This window comes from Ovis aries, chromosome 14 (assembly GCF_016772045.2).
Source record: "Ovis aries strain OAR_USU_Benz2616 breed Rambouillet chromosome 14, ARS-UI_Ramb_v3.0, whole genome shotgun sequence".
NCBI lineage: Eukaryota > Metazoa > Chordata > Mammalia > Artiodactyla > Bovidae > Ovis > Ovis aries.
Window position 1 is genome coordinate 25,357,214 of NC_056067.1, and position 12,471 is coordinate 25,369,684.

Sequence of the window (12,471 nt, forward strand, 5' to 3'; positions counted from 1 at the left end):
CACCTTCCCCCAGACAAACCTCCCCCGTCCACGTAGGCACATCCTCTTGCACCCACCTCTTTGGGCAGCTGGCCGTGGACAGTCCAGCCATAAGTGAACAAAGGAAGCTCTATCTTGGAGATTGTAACTGCCTCTGAGAGTCTCAGTGCTGGGGTCAAACCCACGTGCCTGGCTCAGGAGTTGTGGCACACAGGCACGTGGGATCTTCCCAGATCAGGGATCAAACCCGTGCCCCCTGCATCGGCAGGTGGATTCTTAGCCACCGGACCACCAGCGGAATCCCTTATTCATTTATTTGGCTGCACTAGGTCTTGCGGTGGCACGTGGGCGCTCCGATCTTCACAGTGGCATGCGGGCTCTATAGTTGTGGTGTGTGGGATTTAGTTCCCTGATCAGAGACTGAACCTGGGCCTCCTGCATTGGGAGCACAGAGTCCTCGCCACTGGATCACAGCGAAAGTGCCAGAAGCCTGGTCTTAAACCATTGTACCATACAGCCTCTCCCGGGTACAGTGGGTAGGGTCCTTTTCGCCCCGGGTCAGTCCTCTGCATACGTTCAAGGCTCTTTGCCATCTGCCTGCAGCCTCCCTGCCCAGCCCTCTCTCCCAGTGCTCCACCCAAGGCACTCTCCTGTTCTGAGTTTACTATGTGTCTGCGCCTCCCTCCATTCGCACATGCTGTTCTTTCTGTGATGACAGCCCATTCACCGAGTGAGGCCCTGGAGAAATATCACCTCCTCATGGGACCTTCCTGCTACTGCCTAGTCAGAGTGCCCCCAGGATCATCTGCCCTTCCCTTACCTCACTCAGGACACTGAATTGGAGCTTCTGAAGAATTAATCACCCTCTCCCATTACCCTGGAGCTCCTTCATTCAAGCCCCCAAGCTGTGTGAACTTAAGCAAGGCACTCAACCTCTCTGAGCCTCCATGCCCTCATAAATGGCTGTCCTAATTATAATAGCTATTATTCTTATGGGTAATATTTACTGTGCATTTACTATGTGCCAGGCTTTATGTGCTAAGTACCTTATGGGCAAGATCTCATTTAATCCTCACAGCACCCTAGGAGGTGGATGTTATTATTATCCCTGGTTACAGATAAAGAAACGATCACTTTTGTTAGGACAACTGTCTTTATCACGGTTGCTATTCTTTCTTCTGCCGCAAAGCTTAACATGTAGCAGGTACTCAAATCCTGTTTGTTGAAGTCAAGTGTGGTTAAAAATAGGAGGGGACTCAGATAGGAAAAGAGTTCCAGAAACATGGCCATGCGCACGCTCCAGAATGTTGTGGTCTAGCCTCGTCCTGGCTGAAATGATGCCATCTCTGGCTGAAATGATGCCATCTCTGGCTGAAATGATGCCATCTCTGGAGCTGGATGCCGGCAGACAGAGGAGACCGGGGACCTGGGTGGCCCACTTTGGATTCTCCCGTCAGCCCTAGCCTTACCTATAGAAACAGACTGCCCACACCAGCCCTGCAGTGCTCAGAGCCCCATAGTTAACAGGGTTTTTTTTGTTTTTGTTTAGTTGCTAAGTCGTGTCTGACTCTTTGCGACCCCATGGATTGTAGCCTGCCAGGCTTCTCTCTCCATGGGATTTCCCAGGCAAGGATGCTGGAGTGGGTTGTCATTTCCTTCTCCAGGGGATCTTCCCCACCCAGGGATCAAACCTGCCATGTCTTGCATTGCAGGCGGATTCTTTACCACTGAGCCACCTGGGAAGCCCCCGCCCATCCGCCCACAGCAAACAAGCCTCCTAGGTAAATGGTGACTGAGGCTCTGGGGGTCCCAGGTGGTTGACTGAGGGCAGAATTTGTGCATATTCATAACTAGAATAGTTTCAGAGTTGACTTTGCCAAGCTCAAAGCCAAAGGTGCAGAGCGCCCTGTGTGTCCACGCGCCAAGCTCCAGATGCCACAGTGTTTCCTAGAGGCCCTCTCCACCACTCCAAACACTTCCTGAAAGCCTCAGGGGCTGCTTGCAAGGTCTCTGCCCATCACTCCCACTGACTGATCAAGGACCATATCAGCATCTGGCCTAACTGAGAGTGTGCAACCAGGATGCTCTCCACGACCAACGTGGATCCCTGACCCCACAGCACCCAGGAGGCTACACCCAATGCTGGAAACATAGACTCAGAGAAAGTGAGAGGCAAACTGCTCAGAAACACTCCACTCAGGGAGAAATATCTACTGTCTTGATTAGGCTTGGACATGCAGCTCAGATGGTAAAGAATCTGTCCACAGTGTGGGAGACCCAGGTTCAATTTCTGGTTCAAGAAGATCTCTTGGAAAAGGGAATGGCAACCCAGTCCAGTATTCTTGCCTTGAGAATCCCATGGACAGAGGAGCCTAGTGGGCTACAGTCCATGGGGTTGCAAAGAGTCTGACACGACTGAGCGGCTAACACTAACTAATGCTCATCCCAGGGCAAAGATGCCTGGGTTCATGGCATCACCAAGTCCTTCTGACTCACCACCAGCACCTCCAAGACACTAGACTCCACTCCTGGTCACTGCTCCACCTGGACACACGTGCAGTCCTTGGTGCCTCGATTAAGTCTGTGCCCTATGGTAAGCTCTGCTCCAGGGGACCCAGCATCCATTCATACAGTGGACTCAGCTGGGCTGCCCTCTGCCCAACAGACAGGCTTTTGCAGCCTTGACCTTCAGCTGCAGCAGTCAGGAGTCCTGTCCCCTTTCCCCTTGAGGCCTCCTCGGCCCTAATGTAAGTTTGTGGACATAAGCAGAAGGAGAAGAGGGCGTCAGAGGATGAGATGGTTGGATGGCATCATCGATGCAATGGACATGAACTTGGACAAACTTCAGGAGATGGTGAGGGACAGGGAGGCCTGGCATGCTGCAGTCCATGGGGTCATAAAGAGTCGGACACAACCGGGTGACTGAACAAGAAGCAGGAAACACCGTGTTCAAACCCTCTCACCATGCGACCTGCTACTCACAGTCACTCACTGTGGGGCCCATTTGAGGGAAGGAACTTCCACTTCTGATAATTTCTCAAGCCCTCGCAATATCTCTATTTACAGGAGTAAAAACCGAAGCACTAAAAGATCAAGTGGCCCATCCAAGGAGAGCGCCAGAACCAGGTATTCTGGGGCTAATTCTCTCCATTGCTCACTCTTACCTGGAACCCACACACTGACACTGCTTACCCCAAACCCAGAAGCCGCGACGGGCCCTGAAGGAGGCAAGAGATGAAGTCAATCTGTCCTGGGGTGTCGGAAGGACTCCAGAGGCCCGCGCGTCCCTGCCTGTCTGCCGCGGGAGGGCCTTGGAAGATCTGCCTCCAGGGGCTGAACAGAAGCCAGGCGGAAGGCGAGGGATCCGAGCTCCACAGGGGAAACGCTGGGCTCGGAACTGCCCAGTGAATTGCAGCTGATGCTCCTCATCTACAAGTTAAAAAACCACAACCAGCTGCGGAATGACAGCCGGCTGCCCAAGTGTCAGAGGAATGTTGTTGCCAGACAGGTTGACGAGGCGTCTGCTAAGATGGGCTCCAGAAACCAGGCCTGGGCTGTTGCCACACCAGGCGGCTCCTCGGAGGCCAAGGCCACAGGGGCAGCTGCCACCCTTCCCACAACAGGGGCCCCTGGAGACTCACCACAAACCTCAACAGAACCCCCCTAGATGCATGGGAGCCAGTCATCGCCCCCAGGGGCAGCCTCCTTGTCCAGGCAAGGCTCTCGGAGACCAGAGCTGGGGCAGCCACCCCACCCCACCTGACTCCTAGCAAGGTCTGAAGTGGGAAGGCTACAGGGCTTTCCGCCAACCAGGTCTGTAGCCATGACAACCTACCTTGAATCATTAATAAAGATAATTCCAGGAATAATGGGTTTCTCCAGTGGTAAAGAATCTGCCTGCAGTGCAGGAGACACAGATGTGGGTTCAATCCCTGGGTCAAAAAGATCCCCTGGAGAGGGAAATGGTAACCCACTCCAGTACTCTCGCCTGGAAAATTTCATGGACAGAGGAGCCTGGCAGCCTATAGCGCATAGGGTCATAAAGAGTCAGGCACAATTGAAGTGACTGAGCACGCACAGGCATGATAACAGTGGCTAACTTTTCTAAAGCACTTACGCCATGCCAGAGATCACGCTGGGCACTTTTTCTGGATCTTCAAACGTATTAGTTTCCTGCGGCTGCTGTAACAAATGACCACAGACTGGACGGCTTAAACCAGTGTTCCCCAACCTTTTGGGCATCAGGGACTCATTTCGTGGAAGACAACTTTTCTGTGGACAGGGGATAGGTGGGGGTGGGGAACTCAGGCAGTCACGTGAGCAATGGGTACCAGTCTGTGACCTGGGGGCTGAGGACCCCTGGCTTAAACAACGGAAGCTTATTGTTCCCCAGTTCTGGAGGTTAGCGGTCAGAATTCAAGGGGCAGCAGAGCCACACTCCCTCTGCAGGCTCCAGGAAAGAAACCTTTGCCTCTTCCAGCTTTTGCTGGTTGCTGGCAGTCCTCGGTGTTCCTTGGTTTGTAGACAAATTCTTCCAGTCTCTGTCTCCACATCATGCTTTCCTCTCTGTGTGTCTATTCAAACTTTCCTCCTCTTATAAGGACATCAGTTGTATTGGATTAGGGCCCATTCTAATCCAGGATGACCTCATCTTAACTTGACCATCTCTGCAAAGACCCGATTTCCAAACAAGGTCATGCTCTCAGGTGCCACATGGACATGAGTCTATAGGAGACACTGTTCTATCTCCTGTATCACATATAATCCTCCCAACAACCCTGGCACTGCTCTTATCCCCATCTTACAGATAACATGACTGAGGTTCAGAGAGGTTAAGCAACTTGCCTGAGGTCACACAGCTGGGAGGCCAGAACCCTGTTTTACTGATTCTAGAACCCACACTATGTTGTCCCAAGCGTCACACTCATCACCGCCTCCTCTGGGGCCCAGGGGTTCAATGTTCACAAGGCTTTTCCCAGCTGTTGTTACATCTTTCTGCCATCACAACCTCAAAGGACCCTGTTTTCAGTTTACAAAGGAAATAGAGACTCCATTAATTCACCTGGCCAAGGTTTCCCTGGTTGCTCAGCAGTAAAGAATCCGCCTGCCCATGTAGGAGACGCAGGTTCCGTTCATGATCTGGAAAGAGCGAAGGAAATGGCAACCCACTCCAGTATTCTTGCCTGGGAAATCCCATGGACAGAGGAGCCTGGCGGGCTACAGTCCTTAGGGTCACAAACAGTCAGACACAACTTAACGACTAAACAGCAACACAAAGGTCACATAGCTAAAAAGTCTCTCAAACCCAGGTCCAGCACTATCCACAATGTAGACTCCAAATGGGGAGTTAACGGGAACATTTCAAGGCTTTATCAAGTCAGTCAAGGCTATCTCCCCAGTGTGATCAATGGCTGTGCTGTGTTTACTGATAATACCAACTTCAGCTACACCTGCCAAGCTCATAGAAGGTATTGTAAATCTGCGGCTTAAATTCACCTACTCAGGTTTCAGCCCGTTGCCCAGGACTGTTCTCTGCCAGCAGTAAGGCCAGCTGTTTCAGTGGTTACAAAGCAGAGAAAAACCAGGTCAAGAATCCACGAGGCTCTCACAGCTCACATTTGAGCCTCAGAGCTTGGGCCACAGCAAAAGATCCAATGGGCACCGTTTGTCCAGTCACTCCTGGCCCAGAAGGGCAAGACTCAGACACAGGCCCATTAGCCCAGTGCCAGGCATGGCTCCGAGCACCATCCAGCTTTTTTCCACTAAACCACACAAATACCCATGTGTATGTGCATGCTAAGTCACTCCAGCTGTGTCCAACTCTGTGCAACCCTATGGACTGTAGCCTGCCAGACTCCCATATCCATGGAATTCTCCAGGCAAGACTACTGGGGTGGGTTGCCATGCCCTCCTCCAGGGAATCTTCCCAACCCAGGGATTGAAGCTGCTTCTCTTATGTCTCCTGCATTGGCAGGCATGTTCTCTATCACTAGCACCACCTGGAAAGCCAAGTATCCACGAAGTAGGTGCTATTGGTACCCCCACTTTTCCAGAGGAGGAAACAGGCTCAGGAGAAGCACATGCTCTGCTGGTGAGTGGCTACGCCAGGATTGGGCCACAGGTCTGCTTGAGTGCAGAGCCCCAGTCTTGGTCTCTAAGGAGCGACATCCATGGAGGCCTGGAGCCTATAAGAGTGACCACTGTGATAGCAGCACCTTAGAACACGCAAGGGCCAGCGTGGGCCAGAGGGGGTTTTCAGGGAGGGAGGCCAGGCCTGAGGACCCGAATGCCTAGCAAGCCAGTGTGCTATGGAGCCATGCAGAATGTGAGGGGATGCACACAGGCACAAGCAGGAGGGTAGGACCCTGAGGGACCACCCTCTGATCCACTGCAATAGCCAGAGAGGTTTAACATGAAAAGGAGACCACATCAGCTTCTGACTTTAAAAGCACCAGTGGTGGGACTTCTTTGGTGGTCTAGTGGTTAAGATTTCACCTTCCAATGCAGGGGGTGCAGGTTCAATCCCTGATCAGGGAACTAAGATCCCCTGTGCCTCACAGCCAAAGCATAAAACAGAAGCAATGTTATAACAAAGTCAGTGCTGCTGCTGCTGCTGCTGCTAAGCCACTTCAGTCGTGTCCGACTCTGTGCGACCCCACAGACGGCAGCCCACCAGGCTCCCCCGTCCCTGGGATTCTCCAGGCAAGAACACTGGAGTGGGCTGCCATTTCCTTCTCCAATGCGTGAAAGTGAAAAGTAAAAGTGAAGTCGCTCAGTCGTGTCCGACTCTAGGACTGCAGCCTACCAGGGTCCTCCGCCCATGGGATTTGCCAGGCAAGAGTACTGGAGTGGGGTGCCATTGCCTTCTCCGAACAAAGTCAATAAAGACTTTAAAAATGGTCCACATTGAAAACAACAACAACAACAACAACAACTTAAAAGAAAACGAAAGCACCAGTGGCTTCCTGTGAAGCTTACAACAGAATCCAAACTCCTTATTGTGGCTGATGACCCTCACCCCGTGGCATCCCACAGCTCAGTCCTGCTCTAGCTGCACAGGCTTCCTTCTTGTTTTCCAAGCATGACACTGAGCCTTAGCACTTGCTGTTCCCTCTGCCTAGAATGCTGTTCCCTGAACTCTGCATGCTAGCTCCTCGTCCTTAGATTCTTAGCTCAGCTGTCCCCTCTTCAGAGTGGCTTTCCGTGGCTGCCAGTCCAGAGTCAGTAGCCCCCCATTATTCTCTAAGTAACCCTCCTGTTTTCTTTCCTTCTTAGCACATACTACATCCTGGAATTGCTGTTTGTTGGTTGTTTGTCCTTTAATCTTCCTCCCATGAAGCCAAGGACTTGATCTTGTTCCCTGCTGACCTCAGCATCTAGTACAGTGCTTCACCCATAGTAGGTGCCCAGTGGATATTTGTTGAATGAATAAATTCACTAGAAATACGGAGTCATAGATGGATCACCCAGAGAAAGACCTGGAACAGACTGGGCCGGCAGTTGTGACGGGATGAGAAGAGTAGCCCAAGAGCAAGGCCCAAGTGGAGGCTGCTGGGGAAATCCTGGGAAAAGAGAAAAGTATAAGCCACAGGGGCCAGCCTGGCCACAAACAAGGGCAGAAATGCACAGAAAAGAGGTAGTTTTCTTAAGAGCAATGCAGACAAAACTCATGCCAACCAACAGGCACATGCAACAATGGAAAGACTAGTGAGAACTTAAGGGTGATTTGTCAGAGTGACAACAAAAGGTAGGTCCCAAGGCATCCTACACCCATTCATTCATAGGTGCTGAATATTTATCACGTGCAGTGAGTGAGGAAGGCTGTTCTGGAGGGGGCTGAGTCAGGGATGGGGTCAGAGTAAAGGACGTAGGGGCTACCTTGGGTTGCTGGGCCTTCAGCCTGGAAGACTTCCTGGAGAAGAGTGACCAGGCCCTATGAGAAGATGCTCTACCTCAGGCTGCAGCACTGGGCAGGGGCAAAGGCAGTAACTGGAGCCAGGTGACTCTTTGCCACTTCAGCTCCAGCCACAAACAGAGAGACCAGACCAGAGAGGGTTCCTTGGTTCATATCCTGTTCCAACCCATAACAGGGACTCAGATCAGAACACAGGACAGGGACTCAGATACCTCAGAACAGGAACTCATATCATGGACTCAGATCAGAACCAAGAACAGGGACTCAGATCAGAAGGCAGGGGTTTGTAGACTCAGAGGTGAACTTTTACCCCATAACCCTTTGCACCCATCTGCTCACAATCTCAAGGCTCTCACGGTTAATTGCCCCCTCTTTTCTTACAAGGGAAAGTCCACAGGTCAGCTACCTTATCTCAATCAGTATATGGGGAGCAGTTCTGGGTAGAGGATGGCTGGTGACCTTGACGACAATTTGCTGATGTTAGAGTTTCAGAAGTTAAAAGAAACAACACTTGCAAATAAAACAAGAAAGCTCTCCAGGACACAATGGCCCAGCAGTTAGGAGGTTTGACTCCCGAGTTAAAATCCAGGCCTACCTCTCTCTGGCTGAACCACTTCAGGCAAGTGCTTTAACCTCTCTGAGTCTGTTTTCCTTGAGTGCTTGATGAGCATAATTATATCACTTGTCCTTCCAAGGGTGGTTGAAGAGATGAATGAGATCATGCATGGGATGATCTTGGTACATGGTGGGCAACATGGTAGCAATTATACGCAGCCAGTTACACACCAGGCACTGCTGGAGGGCCCTGCAATTTACAAAACACCTGGCCTGTCCTCTTCGAAAACATCAACATCATGAAATACAAAGAAAAGAAAAGACCCGGGCTTTGTTGCAAGTTGCTGTTGTTTAGTGGCTAACTCCTGTCCGACTCTTTGCAACCCCTTGGACTGTAGCCGCCAGACTTCTTTGTCCATGGGATTTCCCAAGCAAGAATACTGGAGTGTGTTGCCATTTCCTTCTCCAGGGGATCTTCCTGACCCAGGGATCAAACCCACATCTCCTACACTAGCAGATGGTTTCTTTATCATGGTGCCACCAGGGAAGTCCAAAGTCTGTAATTATAAAAGGGGAAAAAAAGAAAGGAATGCATAATCCCTGCCCTTGAAAGGATGCAGAGAGCCCTGGCATGTCCCTCTGCTGGCAGACTTCCAGGGAAGGTGATCAGCCATCCGGGTTTGCCCAGGACTGTCCTGGTTTTAGTGCTGAAAGTCACCCATCCTGGGAAATCCCTCAGTCCTATGTGAACTGGCATAGTGAGCCACCCATTTCCAGGTGAACTGTATGGATGAATACTGTGGGCCCCTGTGGGTCCAGTGAGCTTCCCTACCCTGCCTGGTGGAGGCCCCCCTGGGTTGTCTCTACAGTGTGGGGACAGGTTTGCCATGAGTGGGCAGAATGCAGGCTAGACACCTCATCCTACCCAACAAGAGCCAGGCCAGAGATTTACAGGCAAGTAAGGTGTTCTCAGAGAACAAGATTTCAAAGCTCTGTGCCGTGAGGCCCCAAGAGTGGAATGAGGCAGCTTGGTGAGGCCAGTCCCACCCCACTGACACCTCTTGATCAGTTGCTCACTCTGCCTCAGGGAAATAGTTAACCGGCATCTGAGGCCTACTCAGCTCTCACTGTGATCGGAAATCTGTGTGAAGGATGGATGGACACCAGGCCTCTGGCCTTGTCAACCAGGTGCTTCATGGCTGAGGAATGTGACCTACATCTCACACAGCCTGGCCGGCCTAGCAGGTTGGCAGCTGCCTGGGGCAGGCCCGTGGGCAGTCCAGGCCGCTTGTGACCTCCTGGGGGGACTCCCTTCCTGGGTGAGGTGGAGCAAAGTCACCCCTGCCGGACGTCCTGAATCACAGCCCGGTTCCCTCCCTCCCATCCCTCCCCAACAGACATCGAGGGTCTGTGTTATAGCCCCCCAGCCTCGAAGGGCTCTGAGGAGAGTAAATGGGGTTTGCACATGTGCTTTGAGCCCCACTCACGAAAGCCCTAGGTATCATCATTACCACGAGGATACCAGCTTGCATGTGGCAGGCTGTCAGACCCCCTGCAAGGAGGGCGCCCCTCCACTGAGCTCCCTTGGCCGCTGTGGGGCCAGCTGTGAGTCAGCCTTTGACCTTGGCCACCTTCTTAATTTAGAAGAGTAGCAGCTGCCCACTCAAATTAGCCGCTTCTTGCTCAGCCCCCAGTTCTGACATTCACAGGCCTCTCCTCTCAGGTCCTCTTTGTTCTCTGGTTGGACTATTTGGACACTGGACAAGTTCAAACAGTACAGACTCTGATGAAAGCAAGCCTTCCTCTCACGCCTGAACTCTGTCCCAGAATTCACTTCCTCCGAGACGATCACTGTGGCCAGCGGCTGGTGGATCCTTCTGAGAGATAGTCCCCGCATGCAGGAAATGCCCAGCTTACCCACGAGTGTCAGCACAGCACACACTCTGTCTGGCACCTTGCTTTTCTTACTTCACCCACCCAGAGAGCTCTCCAGATCACAGAGAGACTTGCCCCCTACCACTGTGTAAAGGGTGAACACACCCAAATGATTAACCACCTCTGTTGGCTGATAATTGTGTTATTTTTAGTCTTTTGCAACCACAAACAGTGCTTCCAGAAATGTTTCAGTCCGTGGATCTTTGCTGTCACTTACAAGTAGTTGTAGATATTCCCAAAAAGTGGAATGGTTAGCATTATCATTTTTAATTTTGGGGTAGGGACCACCAACTCCTTTGAGAATCTACTGCAAAATAAAAAATCCTCCTCTCCAGAAAAAAAAAAAAAAACAAAAAACCCTATGCAATGATTTACAGAAATTCAGCTCTGAAGGGAGATTCACAGATACCATATTAAGAAGCCATTGCATAGGGGAACAGAATATATGTAAGAAAACTGCATCTGACTATCACTTCTCTGTGTGTCTATGTACATAGATTTCATCACGATATAGGAAGAAACCAATTTGTTGCACCGACAGTCACAGAAACAGCCAGCGAAGTTCAGTTCAGATTCCAGAAGTCAGATTCCTTATCACACTTTGTTCACCAGGGCACATACCTCTCACGGCTGCCGTGCTTCTTGACCTCAGCTCCCCGGAACCTGGCTGTGGAGCAGCTGTGCTGGGCCAGGGCTGTGCCTCCCAGCAGGCGCAGGGCCTCCGGGCCCCGCAGACACTGCCTGCAGCTGTCGTCTCGCCTCGGGATGTGAAACCAGACCCTACCCCTGGAAGGCTCCAGAGCTCACACACTCACTTAGGTATTAATATTTTATGCCAGCAGCCAATGAGCACTCGGGTTAACAACAGTCTCTTCAGGAAAACACCATTCAGAAAGAGTACAGACTTTGTCATCTCTCAGTCAGGACTCACGCTGGACTAAAGAGGGACTGCCCTGGTGGTCCAGTGGCTAAGGCTCTGTCCTTCCACTGCAGAGGGTGCAGGTTTGATCCCTGGTCGGGGAACTAGGATCCCACATGCTGGGATATGCAGCCAACAACAATAGCAAAGAAAAAGAAAAGAAAGGGAATCCACTAGAGAAAATCTGAAAGGAAACAGAGCTGGGAGCAGCCTGTGGCTGTCAGAGTCTGGCACCAATGAGTTTGGGGTCTGAGTCTGGGGCCCTCAGAAGCCAGGAGCTCCCCCTTGGGCCCATCCTGGTGTCCAGCTGGCCCTGAGACCGAGGGCCCTGCCCACAGTGAGGACAGAGAAAGAGCTGAAGCCAGAGAGCCAAGGGCCTTGACTGATCGTCTCCCAGGCCACTCCCCTGACAGAGCTTCACGCAAGGTTGTTTCCACAAATCCGAAGCAGAGCCAAAGAGCCACCTGGAGCCTGGCTCTGAAGAGGCACTCAAGACCTGTAATCCCTCCCCTTCTTCTCCCTTTCCTTCAAAGTTCCTGGAGCTCAAAGTCTCTCTAGGCTCTCCTGCTGCCCACACAACCCACTGTGGTTATTATCAGGGTGACAGGCCCCACCCCCCTCTGCCTCCAGTACATGGTCATTTCCTGAAGTTAAGAAGTCAGCAGCTTGAGTCTCAGCAACAAAGAGGCCATGGATTTAGGGGAAACTCCCCAACACTCCCTGAACGACAAACCTTCCAGTGGGCAATTTGGAGAGGAAGGAACTGAGGACTCTCATTTCCGGAAGCCCATGTAAGTTCTAGAAGGTTTTGTCCTGGAGGCTATAGCCACTTTGCCATCTGTGGCTTGCGTGTGGGTGTGTGAGCACGCTTAGTAGTGTCTGATTTTTTATGACTCCCATGGACTGTAGCCTGCCACATTCATCTGTCCATGGAAGTTTCCAGTTGGAATGAGTTGCCATTTCCTTCTCCAAGCAATCTTCCCAACCTAGGGATCGAACCCATGTCTCTTATGTCTCCTGCATTGCAGGTGGATTCTTTACCAACTGTGCCACCTGGGAAGCCCCTTTGCCATCTGTGGCTTGTGTATTGAGAAAAAACATTACCCAACACCCACTGAGCAGTCACTGCAGACCAGGTAGCATTGTAAGTGTTTTTAAATGTGTTCAC

The 12,471-nt window shown here is 51.6% G+C and overlaps 1 protein-coding gene across 1 annotated transcript in view; it reads right to left on the reverse strand.

Annotated features, from left to right (window-relative positions):
- KIFC3 (kinesin family member C3) overlaps positions 1–11,874 on the reverse strand; it is a 56,651-nt gene extending 44,777 nt beyond the window's left edge. Inside the window, exon 1 of the mRNA XM_042231717.1 lies at positions 11,006–11,874. The gene's annotated coding sequence lies outside the window, so the exon portion shown is untranslated. The remainder of the gene's footprint in view (positions 1–11,005) is intronic.
- Between the last annotated feature and the right edge of the window lie 597 nt (positions 11,875–12,471).